The following is a 13869-nucleotide window of genomic DNA, read 5'->3' on the forward strand; positions in this document are numbered from 1 at the left end:
CCAATCCGCTGCCAATCCGCTGCGGATCCGCGGCCGATCCGCTGCGGATCCGCTGCCGATCCGCTGCGGATCCGCGGCCGATCCGCTGCGGATCCGCGGCCGATCCGCTCTGTGTGCACATGCCATAACCCTACCCCTAACCCTAACCCTACCCGTAACCCTAACCCTACCCCTAACCCTACCCCTAGTTCTAACCCTAGTTCTAACCCTAACCCTAGTGGAAAAAGAAAAAAAAATATTTTCTTTATTTTATTATTGTCCCTACCTATGGGGGTGATAAAGGGGGGGTTTATTTATTATTTTTTTATTTTGATCGCTGTGGTAGAACCTACCACAGCGATCAAAATGTACCTGTAATGAATCAGCCAGCCTGCAGATTCGGCGGGCGTACTGAGCATGCGCCCGCCATCTTGGAAGATGGCGGCGCCCAGGGAGAAGACGGACCGACTTCGGGAGGATCGGTAAGTATGAGGGGGTGGTGGGGGGGTGGATCGGAGGACGGGGGGAGCGGACAGGAGCACGGGGGAGCGGACAGGAGCACGGGGGAGCGAACAGGGGGACGGAGGGGGGTACCGGACAGAACGGAGGACTGGGGAGGAGATCGGGGGCGGTGGGGGGGGGCCAGAACATGATTTCCAGCCATGGCAGATGCTATTGCAGCATCGGCCATGGCTGGATTGCAATATTTCACCATTTTTGCTCCAATGTCATCCTTAAAAACCACATAAAAATGCTTGGAAAACTCCTCCTATCAATTTGTATTATAATCTCAGTTTACTGTTCACATAGGGAGTTTTTGGGGGGGTCTTTTTAGTTTTGAGGAGATTTTGAAAAAAATCTTGATGCAGGCTGCTCCAAACTGGTTACTGTCCAATAAATCAGATGGAAAAAAAAGGCTTTAGAAAAAAAAAACTCTTCAGGAGAAAAAAAATCTCCAAAAACTCCTGACAGACTATGCACACACAGAGCTTGTCTTCCAAAAGTCTTCAGGAAAAGAAAAACTCCTCTAAAACCTCTATGTAGCTTATGTGGTTTTTGAAGTGGAAACTAAGAGGAAACTCTCCAAATCTTAAAACTCCTCAAAAACTTGAATTTCTGCTTAGTTTCTGCTCTGAAAAATCAGTAACAAGACTTTATGTACGGTACGTGCATACGATGTCTTTAAACATCGGGTGAACATACCAAGTTTTTCAAGCTTTTCGTGACGTCTTTTTTACTGTTGTTTTCAAGTCGTTTTTTGTTGTTTTTTTTTATCTCTTTTTTTTTTTTTTAGATCAAGAATGATGTCAAAACGCTTTTATCGACATCTTTTGGGCTTTCCAATTTACTTGTAAAGTATAGAGCAATTTTTGAGCGGAAAATGTCAGAAGAATGATCAGCCATCTGTAATTTCTTGTATACTTGATAAAGAACTGCTATAGGTGGAAACATTGTATTTCCATGACGATATAAATATATATATATATATATATATATATATATATATATATATATATATATATATATATATATATATTTTATTTTTTTTTTTGTTATTTTTTTTTTAATCTATCACCTGGATTGGACGCCGTTCTCATTTTCTTCAGAAGTGGCCTCGGAAAAAGAAGTCATGTGCACATGACCAAGAAGTATGTCTACTGAAATGGTTTCTACTTCAAAAAAATAGTTACAAAAACTCCATGACTCCATGTGAACATTGCCTGAAAGAGATTGTACAGGGTGAGAAAATGATGACTGTTTTTATTTTCCCAACCCAACCCTTTGTCTGACCACCATCTACTCACGTTCTCATCCCTGTCCTCCTCACCTGTCACCCATGTCCAGCAACATGCGCACCCCCCGCAGAAACCTCACACACCTAGACACCCACAAACTCTGACTATTCTACTACTGTCATCCATATCCTCACTCCACGACGCAGACACTGCCACTGCTTTCTACAATGCCACTCTCGCATCAGCTATTGACACGGTCGCCCCTCTCGTTCAAACCAGAGTGCGACGTATCAATAGACAACCCTGGTACAATAACATCACTAAAAAGCTCCTGTAAGTGTCCAGGGTTGCAGAGCGGCATTGGAAAAAAAAAAATTCGCAAGATGATTTCACTGCACTCAAACAGGCAACGCTCACTTTCAAATCTGCCCTCACCTCTGCTAAACAGGCCTACTTCACAACCTTTGTATCTTCCCTATCCTACAACCCCAAACAGTTATTCAAAACTTTTAACTCCCTCCTCCACCCACCACTGCCCCCTCCAATCTCCCTCATCTCTGCTGAGGACTTTGCCACACACTTCAAAAATAAGATCTTACCAAACAAAGCAAGTCTTTATTGTTCAACCACCACAACCCCTTTGTATACCAGACCAATGCCCTTCCCCTATAACCTTCCTCTCCAACATCACTCAAGGGGAGCTTAATTGTCTCCTCTCCAAATCACACCTCACCACCTGTGCGCTCGACCCCATCCCATCAACCTATCACTAACTTCTGGTACCTTCCCTTTTGCTTTCAAAAATGCCACAATCATGCCAATCCTTAAAAGCCAACCCGCGACCCAACTGCTATGTCCAGCTATCACCCAATATCGCTACCATTCGCTTCCAAACTCCTAGAGCAGCACGTCCACGCTGAACTTTCCTTCCACCTCTCATCTAACTTGCTCTTTGACAATCTACAATCTGGTGTCCATCCCCATCGTTCCACTGAGACTGCTCTGACCAAAATTACTAAAGACCTACTTACAGCCAAAGCTAAAGGATAATACTCTGTACTCCTTCTTCTAGACCTGTCCTCTCCTTTCAACACAGTTGACCACTGCCTCCAACTACAGATCCTCTCTTCCTTTGGCATCAAAGCCCTCGCCCTATCCTGGATTTCCTCGTACCTTTCCAACCGCACATTCAGCGTCTCCCACTTTCATACTACCTCCTCATCCCACTCTCTCTGTTGGAGTCCCTCAATGCTCTGTTCTAGGACCCCTACTCTTCTCAATCTATACACTTGGCCTGGGACAGCTCATAAAGTCCCATGGATTCCAGTACCACCTTTATGCTGATGACACTCAGATCTACCTCTCTGGCCCAGACGTCACCTCTCTGCTGTCCAGAATCCCGGAGTATCTATCAGCCATATCCTCCTTCTTCTCCTCTCGCTTCCTCAAATTCAATGAGGACAAATCTGAACTCATCATTTTTCCTCCATCTCACAGATCTTCCTTACCTGACCTATCTATCACAATAAATGACATCACGCTTTCCCCCATACCGGTAGTCCCCTGCCTCTGCCCTGTTCTTCAAACAGTACATCCAAGCTCGTTCCACCTCCTGTCACCTCCAGCTCAAAAATATTTCCAGAATCTGTCCTTTCCTCAATCGTCAATCTACTAAAATGCTTGTGCATGCCCTCATGATCTCCCGCCTCGACTACTGCAACATCCTTTTCTGTGGCCTCCCTGCTAACACCCTTGCACCTCTCCAGTCCATCCTTAACTCTGCTAACCGACTAATTTATCTCTCTCCTCGCTACTCATCCGTTTCTCCCCTCTGCAAATCTCTTCACTGGCTCCCATTCCCTCAGCGTATCCAGTGCAAATTACTAATTACTGACCTACAAAGCCATCCATAACCTGTCTCCTCCATATATCTCTGATCTAATCTCCTGATATCTCCCCTCACGTAATCTCCGGTCCTCCCAAGACCTCCTTCTCTCCTCCACACTTATTCGCTCCTCACACAACCGCCTCCAAGACTTCTCCTGAATATCCTCCATCATCTGGAATTCTGTGCCCAAACACATCTGACTATCAACCATATTCGGATCCTTCAGACGGAACCTGAAAATCCACCTCTTCAGGAAAGCCTACAGCCTGCACTGACCCCGCTGCCTCCTCACCGCTACTGAAGCTACCGCCTCACCAACACTGGAGCTCCTGCAACCCTCAACCTATTGTCTCCTTCCCAACCATCCTGTAGAATGTAAGCCCGCAAGGGCAGGGTCCTCGCCCCTCTGTATCAGTCTGTCATTGTTAGTTTGTTTACTGTAAGTGATGTTCGTAATTTGTATGTAACCCTTTCTAATGTACAGCACCATTGAATCAATGGTGCTATATAAATAAATAATAATAATAATTAACTGGACTTCAGAAAAGGCAAAGGTTCTGCAAATTTGTGTTAAACAAGTGCAATTCGCCTGGAACAAGCAATTTGCAGTTGCACACGAGTTACTACTGCGGTGTAAAAGGTCAACATTTTGTGCAACTTTTGACCTGGACTAAAAAATCCAGCAGGTTACATCTGTAGATGCAAATACAGCCCTGATCACCATTATTAGCACCCCTACATTTTTTTTTATAGACTGTACAATATCTTCAGAAATAAATGGAAATGAACCAGTTATATCCTCAGAATTTTTTAATTAGTGGTCCAAAGTAATACAGAAATAAAACATTGTTTTTCAACTTACATGTTGCAATTTCAAAGAAGAAACAGAATAAACAGCATGTGCAGAAATAAAGGCGCCCCTAATTAATACTTGGTTGCACACCCTTTGGCACTTATGACAGCCTCCAAACATTTCTTGTAGCCATGTATAAGCTTCTTGCACTTCTCAGCTGGTATTTTCTCCCACTCTTTCTTTGCAGTTTGTTCAAGCTCTTGCATGTTTGCAGGGTTCTTTTTCCCCAATGGCGGATTTCAGCTCACCCCAAAGAGTTTCAATGGGTTTGAGGTCAGGGCTCATTCCTGGCCATTCTTAAACAAACCATTTTTTCTTTTTCAGCCATTCCTGTGTACTTTTGGATGTGTGATTTGGGTCATTATCTTGCTGGAGGACCCATTATCTTTGACCCAAACCAAGTTTCTTACACTAAGTAGGACATTTTGCTCTAAAATCACTTGATAATTCTTTCATTTCATAATTACTGTGATACGGTGAAGGCCTCCTGTACCAGACGCAGCAAAGCAACCCAACAGCATTATGGATCCTCCACCATGCTTAACTGCTGGTAAGGTGTTTTTTCCTTATAAGCTTCATTGCGCCATCTGTAAACAAACTGTTGCTTTGCATTGCCAAAAAGCTCTATTTTTGTTCCATTTGTCCACAGAACATTTTCCCACAAGGATTGTGGTACTCTTGGCAAAGATCAGTCGTTACTTTTTATGCCTTTTCTTCAGCAATGATTTCTTCCTTGGCTTTCGCCCATAAAGCAGCTCTGCTTGGTTTAGTGTGCGGCTTATGGTACTTGTTGAAACCGTGACCCAACATTGTTCCAGGATGGCCTTCAGGACTTTGGATGTTTGACGTGGTGTTTTTCCACCATTCGCACCAAACTTCAAAGACATCTTGTCAATTTTCCTCTATCCCCCATGTCCAGGGAGGTTCTTGATGGTCCCATGCTTGGCAAACTTCTTAATAACATTGAGCACTGTTGAAACTGGGAAACCAAAGTAATTGGAGATGTCCTAATACCCTTTGGAAGTCTTGTGTTTGCTAATCATAGCAGTTCTGATATCCTCAGACAGCTCCTTTGTCTTTACCATTGTGACAAAGGAACAAGTCCTACCATGTAGTGTCACATGGGCACAGACAATTAATCACAGGTGATTCTGATTTGTGATTTGTGCAAGTCAAAATGTGTTTCCATACTAATGTAATGTAAAGGGGCCAAAACCAGTGTCACAGAAAGCGTTAGGTTTTTCTATTTTTCCCTCCCATTGTTTTTTGTTTTAAATTATTGTTTATCGTTTGGTCATTTGTATTTAACATGAGTGCCCTATACAAAAAAATGGTTTCACTTTCTTTTCCTATTTTTAAGGAGATATTACACATTATGTACTTATAATTCATTGGTGCCATTAACCATATATATATATATATATATATATATATATATACTAAAAAAGGAAAAATCGAACATAATTAACAGTCACAGAAATATTGTGAAAATATGCATAAAAATTTAATGTGTTTTGTCTATTCAGACAGGATATTTCTCTGCTATATGTCGGTGGTCTGCAGATTACTAGTGGGAATAAAGTCTGCAATCACACAAGTCATGGTGTAGTGCGCAGTGTGAAGGCGCCACGTTGTAGTACTACTGTATGTGCATACAAGTCACAGTTTAATAGGGAGTCCCCATCCATTGCTTTAACACCTTCTCTTCCCGCCAGCTGTTTGAAGTCTCTGGCGCTGCACCCACATCTGTTCCTTCTGCAAATACAGTTGCTGGTCACCATCTGGACTGAGATTTTGGTAACCAGCTCCTGGGCTTTTCCCCTCCCCAAGAGGATGCCAGGCATATGGGCACCATTTAACAGTCTGAATGCCGGAGAGGACTATGTTTTTTCTCATGTTTTATATTATCCCTGCTGTCTTCAGTACCATTAACTGTAACCTCTTATTACAGTAACCCGGCTCCTGATCCTCTTATTACCCTGCAACCTCTTATTACAGTAACCCGGCTCCTGATCCTCTTATTACCCCTGTAACCTCTTATTACAGTAACCCGGCTCCCGATCCTCTTATTACCCCTGTAACCTCTTATTACAGTAACCCGGCTCCTGATCCTCTTATTACCCCTGTAACCTCTTATTACAGTAACCCGGCTCCTGATCCTCTTATTACCCCTGTAACCTCTTATTACAGTAACCCGGCTCCCGATCCTCTTATTACCCCTGTAACCTCTTATTACAGTAACCCGGCTCCTGATCCTCTTATTACCCCTGTAACCTCTTATTACAGTAACCCGGCTCCTGATCCTCTTATTACCCCTGTAACCTCTTATTACAGTAACCCGGCTCCTGATCCCCTTATTACCCCTGTAACCTCTTATTACATTAACCTGGCTCCTGATCCTCTTATTACCCCTGTAACCTTATTACAGTAACCCGGCTCCTGATCCTCTTATTACCCTGTAACCTCTTATTACAGTAACCCGGCTCCTGATCCTCTTATTACCCTGTAACCTCTTATTACAGTAACCCGGCTCCTGATCCTCTTATTACCCCTGTAACCTCTTATTACAGTAACCCGGCTCCTGATCCTCTTATTACCCCTGTAACTTCTTATTACAGTAACCCGGCTCCTGATCCTCTTATTACCCCTGTAGCCTCTTATTACAGTAACCCGGCTCCTGATCCTCTTATTACCCCTGTAACTTCTTATTACAGTAACCCGGCTCCTGATCCTCTTATTACCCTGTAACCTCTTATTACAGTAACCCGGCTCCTGATCCTCATATTACCCTGTAACCTCTTATTACTGTAACCCGGCTCCTGATCCTCTTATTACCCCTGTAACCTCTTATTACAGTAACCCGGCTCCTGATCCTCTTATTACCCTGTAACCTCTTATTACAGTAACCCGGCTCCTGATCCTCTTATTACCCCTGTAACCTCTTATTACATTAACCCGGCTCCTGATCCTCTTATTACCCTGTAACCTCTTATTACAGTAACCCGGCTCCTGATCCTCTTATTACCCCTGTAACCTCTTATTACAGTAACCCGGCTCCTGATCCTCTTATTACCCCTGTAACTTCTTATTACAGTAACCCGGCTCCTGATCCTCTTATTACCCTGTAACCTCTTATTACAGTAACCCGGCTCCTGATCCTCATATTACCCTGTAACCTCTTATTACTGTAACCCGGCTCCTGATCCTCTTATTACCCCTGTAACCTCTTATTACAGTAACCCGGCTCCTGATCTTCTTATTACCCTGTAACCTCTTATTACAGTTACCCTGCTCCTGAGCCTCTTATTACCCCTGTAACCTCTTATTACATTAACCCGGCTCCTGATCCTCTTATTACCCCTGTAACCTCTTATTACAGTAACCCGGCTCCTGATCCTCTTATTACCCTGTAACCTCTTATTACAGTAACCCGGCTCCTGATCCTCTTATTACCCTGTAACCTCTTATTACAGTAACCCGGCTCCTGATCCCCTAATTACCCCTGTAACCTCTTATTACAGTAACCCGGCTCCTGATCCTCTCATTACCCTGTAACCTCTTATTACAGTAACCCGGCTCCTGATCCTCATATTATCCTGTAACCTCTTATTACAGTAACCCGGCTCCTGATCCTCTTATTACCCCTGTAACCTCTTATTACAGTAACCCGGCTCCTGATCCTATTGTTACCCTGTAACATCTTATTACAGTAACCCGGCTCCTGATCCTCTTATTACCCCTGTAATCTCTTATTACAGTAACCCGGCTCCTGATCCTCTTATTACCCCTGTAGCCTCTTATTACAGTAACCCGGCTCCTGATCCTCTTATTACCCTGTAACCTCTTATTACAGTGACCCGCTCCTGATCCTCTTATTACCCTGTAACCTCTTATTACAGTTACCCGGCTCCTGATCCTCTTATTACTCTGAAACCTCTTATTACAGTAACCCGGCTCCTGATCCTCTTATTACCCCTGTAGCCTCTTATTACAGTAACCCGGCTCCTGATCCTCTTATTACCCCTGTAACTTCTTATTACAGTAACCCGGCTCCTGATCCTCTTATTACCCTGTAACCTCTTATTACAGTAACCCGACTCCTGATCCTCATATTACCCTGTAACCTCTTATTACAGTAACCCGGCTCCTGATCCTCTTATTACCCCTGTAACCTCTTATTACAGTAACCCGGCTCCTGATCCTCTTATTACCCTGTAACCTCTTATTACAGTAACCCGGCTCCTGATCCCCTAATTACCCCTGTAACCTCTTATTACAGTAACCCGGCTCCTGATCCTCTCATTACCCTGTAACCTCTTATTACAGTAACCCGGCTCCTGATCCTCATATTATCCTGTAACCTCTTATTACAGTAACCCGGCTCCTGATCCTCTTATTACCCCTGTAACCTCTTATTACAGTAACCCGGCTCCTGATCCTATTGTTACCCTGTAACATCTTATTACAGTAACCCGGCTCCTGATCCTCTCATTACCCCTGTAATCTCTTATTACAGTAACCCGGCTCCTGATCCTCTTATTACCCCTGTAACCTCTTGCAGCGCCCCAGAGTCCTGGTCGTTGCAGTACTGTGGCTCCGCCACTATGGGGAGCCATGGTGCGTCCGATGGCACTGGAGGAGTTCATCTGATCAGGTATCACAGACACCAATACATTTCACAGCCGGGCCTCCGGGGGGAGCTAAGGGTTCTATTCATTAGGCCACTCCCCACCATAGTGGGTAAACTGGGTCAGGCAGGAAGTTAGATCAGAAAGCTGACTGGATTGGACGAAGCAACACCTAGTGGCAGAGGGTGTTGTGGAGGAAGAGACAGTAGGGTCTCTGTCAGGGGTGGGATCCTGACAGAGGCTTGGCATTGGAAAGAACGTAACGGGTCCGCGCCAGCTCCGAGAAGCGGCGGGACCCAAGAAAGGACTAGAAGCGAGATAGATTGTGCTGAGTGAGAAACGAGATCAAGCAATAGGAGAATTCCAGTAGGGGTCGTGTTGTAAGACCGGAGCAACACCCTACTGAGGCGCATTACCGGTGGCCGGAACGCCGAGGGAGTATTATAACATTCAGCTTCAAGCAATACTCTAAACAGCGGCAGGACAGTCAGTTTAAGGCGGGCTGTCTAACACATATCACCTATGAAGTCTTGGGAGGCAATTGCGGGAGAGGGGCGTCTCTAGGGTCCCGGAAGAACTCCAGGCCTATCCGACAAACGGGTGCCGTTCTAACTGTAACATCTGGAAGGGACGGAAGATTAGAAGAACATCATTTAATCGAGTTGTGAGGGAACTTAAGAAACAGACACAACGGTTGTGGGGTACTTTCCGTAAGCACAGCAGGGAAGGACTACAACACATAGCGCTAAGAAGGAAGGCACCGATTTCCACCTGTGAAGTGAACTCTGGAGGTGCCATTGGACCGGCCGGACTTGCGCAGTCTTGTGAACCGTATTCCGGACTGAGGACTCAGAGATCTCCAGTAAAGAGGTAAAGAGACTGCAACCTGGTGTCCTCGTTATTTACCGCGACTTGCACCCCACAACTGCACCGTTACAACACCACTTATTGCACCGGACGTCCCCCACTGACAGACAGGGCCACGGACCGGGTCTAGCCACCGTGACAACCCCAGAGCAGAGACCCAGAGGCCCGGCTCCGGGTACCCCTCAGCCCTGCGGCGGTGTGGGGGCGCTCCAAACTTGGCGTCACGAACAGGATCTACTTAAGCCTGAAGAATCAGGTCATGTGTGCCTTGGAACTGTGATTTACTGTGCTTGGACTGTATTATGTTGCAAAGACTGTGTCCCGACTTTCCCCGCCAAAACCGCCGCCATTATAACACTATGTGGCGCGCAGGGAGCATGGGGCGTGTCCTCGTGGGCGTAGCTTAGAAGAGTGGCGCGAAAATGGAGCCCGCCCCTCACCGTTATTACTATCTCCAGAGAATGTGCCCATCAAGGAGAAGGGCCCGCCTCCTAGTGTGGGACGGTGGAGGAGAGAAAGGCCGCCCTCCGGACGGGGAGGGGCAAGAACTGCTGGAGACCACGAGGAAGAATCCGATTGGCAGCATGGAGCGCGGAAGCCACCCCGGAGAGGGAGAAGAGACCTGTGCCAGGTTCTACCAATGGGAGCCGGCGGAGTCTTTACCAGGCTGCATCACTAATCAGGAAATCCTCGGGGCGGAAGTGGAGGAGCTGTGCCGGCAGTTCCGGAGTCTGTGCCAGCGAGCAACCATCTCTGGCGAGGAGCCGCAACAGGCATCGCTCTCACCATCGATTACAGAGGAGACCGACACCGGAGATGCGGCGGGAGCAGGTAACGGCGCCGACCCAGGTGTGGCGATTGAGGAGCCCCTATTGGTGGATGTAGACTCGCCCCCACCACGACCACCCGGACGGGTGTGTAGCCGCATTGAATGCGAGAGGCCCTGGGAAACTCTGCAGACGGCCGATCGCCCCCTACAGCCCATTAAACAACCCACGCAGCTCCAGGGAGAATGGGTAACCTTCAAATGGACCCGCGCGGCCACTACCAATCTGATGGGGTTCCCAGGGGATGCCCAGGAGGAGGGGGAGAGTGTCGAGGTCATCCGCCAGAGGGAATACCGCCAACGGCTGCGGCAGCAAGAAGAGGAGTGGGCCCGCAAGAAGGAGCTCCGACGTCAGGCTGAGCGGGAGAAAGACCTTCAGAAGAAGGCCCAAGTCAGGCAGGCTACTGAGGAGAATTGGGGTCCGCAGCGATATGGCGTGGTCAACACCTTCCGGATGCAGGGAGGTTGGGGCTTTATTAAGGAGCCCGGTCTCGCCTTGGAAGTGTTTGTAAACCGGCGGGATGTAGAGGCACATCTCATTGAGGGACACCCAGGCCGGGATCTCTATCCAGGAGACCGAGTTAAGTATACCCGCCACTGGGGAGATAAAGGGTGGTATGCCTTGCATGTACGTAAATACAAGCCGGAAGTGACACTACCACCCTCTGATGATTCCCCAAGACCTGCGGCCATTCCCCCGATCTCCCTGTGTGCCAAGTGTCTGCGGACCATCACTCCGAGGAGAACCGTGAGTACCCAGACCCCTATCCAGGGTGCAGATGCCCTTTATGTGGTGGCGGGAGGAGGGCAGTACTCACGGAGACCGCCCCCAGACTTGGAAGAATAAACCTCGATACCCTGAATCTGTAAATAGTTACTGTTCCACTACTTTGTTGCTATACCCGTAAAGGGTTAACTCTTAAAGGGATCCCTTTGTTGACCCGGGATCCCTATTGTTTGTTTTTGTTTCCAAAAGTTTTGCACAAGTTTTAAAAACTGCTGAATCATGAACAGTGCATGATCCGAACTCTTTTGTAAATAGTTTGCACCTTATTAAAGGCGCTCCCTACTGGTTTTACTTAAACAAGGACTCTTTGCGAAGATACCGCACTGGAACCTTTGATGAGTGTGGACTGGTAGCTTGAGAAGATGTGCTGCCTCACCGAGATTTGGTCCTCTCTTAAAGGGGATGTTCATTTGTTGCACGTAGATGGTGATATTGCTTTAAGACCGATAGCAATAATGTCAATGAAAGAAAATGATGATAATATTTACATGTAAAAGTTATATGTATGCCATTGGTTAATTGTAAAGGAATGCTGATAATGTTCTCTGAAAGAAGAAGTAAAAAGAAGTAACGAGAAAGTTTCATGTTGTGAAAAGAAGATAGTTGATAATGTTGATAAGAAAAGGGGGGGGATAGAAGGTAAACCCTGCGTTCCCCATCGAAAGTTAGTAATATGATACTAAGGACAGAAAGTGAACCCGTAGGGGTTAGTGGGTGAGTCCTTATAGGAGCCAAGTAGAGCCGGCTCGGTGTTCTCAAACTGAAAGAAAAGTTATGTTCTATACTGTGTATAGTAGTTGAAAGGCAGTAGGCCCTGGCTGAACGGGGCGGTCCTGTAACAGAAAGGAGAGGCAGTAGGTCTGGTGCCGATAGGACAGACGGTCCTGCAGATCCAAAGTAGGAGAATGAAAAAGTTAAAATACCTTGTAATGTGATTATAGGAAGGTCTTTAGTGGATTAAGAGTGTATATCCTTAAAGGCAATGTTAAATTATTGTTCAATAATGTTTGCACTTAGTAGAATACCCGGTTGGGTAAGAAAAGTTAATTATAGCATGTTGCTATGATATTTTTGCCATGTTTGTAACGTTCAAGTGTCCTTACCTCCCATAAAGGGAAGCCTGTTCAAGTATACTTATTGTTATTGCACTCAACAAAATTGTATGTCTTTTTGCTAACTTGTATTGTTGTTTTCTTCCCAGTCCCGGAGTACTGTGTTTAACAAGGGGGGAGTGCAGCGCCCCAGAGTCCTGGTCGTTGCAGTACTGTGGCTCCGCCACTATGGGGAGCCATGGTGCGTCCGATGGCACTGAAGGAGTTCATCTGATCAGGTATCACAGACACCAATACATTTCACAGCCGGGCCTCCGGGGGGAGCTAAGGGTTCTATTCATTAGGCCACTCCCCACCATAGTGGGTAAACTGGGGGTCAGGCAGGAAGTTAGATCAGAAAGCTGACTGGATTGGACGAAGCAACACCTAGTGGCAGAGGGTGTTGTGGAGGAAGAGACAGTAGGGTCTCTGTCAGGGGTGGGATCCTGACAGAGGCTTGGCATTGGAAAGAACGTAACGGGTCCGCGCCAGCTCCGGGAAGCGGCGGGACCCAAGAAAGGACTAGAAGCGAGATAGATTGTGCTGAGTGAGAAACGAGATCAAGCAATAGGAGAATTCCAGTAGGGGTCGTGCTGTAAGACCGGAGCAACACCCTACTGAGGCGCACTACCGGTGGCCGGAACGCCGAGGGAGTATTATAACATTCAGCTTCAAGCAATACTCTAAACAGCGGCAGGACAGTCAGTTTAAGGCAGGCTGTCTAACACATATCACCTATGAAGTCTTGGGAGGCAATTGCGGGAGAGGGGCGTCTCTAGGGTCCCGGAAGAACTCCAGGCCTATCCGACAAACGGGTGCCGTTCTAACTGTAACATCAGGAAGGGACGGAAGATTAGAAGAACATCATTTAATCGAGTTGTGAGGGAACTTAAGAAACAGACACAACGGTTGTGGGGTACTTTCCGTAAGCACAGCAGGGAAGGACTACGACACATAGCGCTAAGAAGGAAGGCACCGATTTCCACCTGTGAAGTGAACTCTGGAGGTGCCATTGGACCGGCCGGACTTGCGCAGCCTGGTGAACCGTATTCTGGACTGAGGACTCAGAGATCTCCAGTAAAGAGGTAAAGAGACTGCAACCTGGTGTCCTCGTTATTTACCGCGACTTGCACCCCACAACTGCACCGTTACAACACCACTTATTGCACCGGACGTCCCCCACTGACAGACAGGGCCACGGACCGGGTCTAGCC

Source organism: Ranitomeya variabilis, chromosome 5 (genome assembly GCF_051348905.1).
Source record: "Ranitomeya variabilis isolate aRanVar5 chromosome 5, aRanVar5.hap1, whole genome shotgun sequence".
Classification (NCBI taxonomy): Eukaryota; Metazoa; Chordata; class Amphibia; order Anura; family Dendrobatidae; genus Ranitomeya; species Ranitomeya variabilis.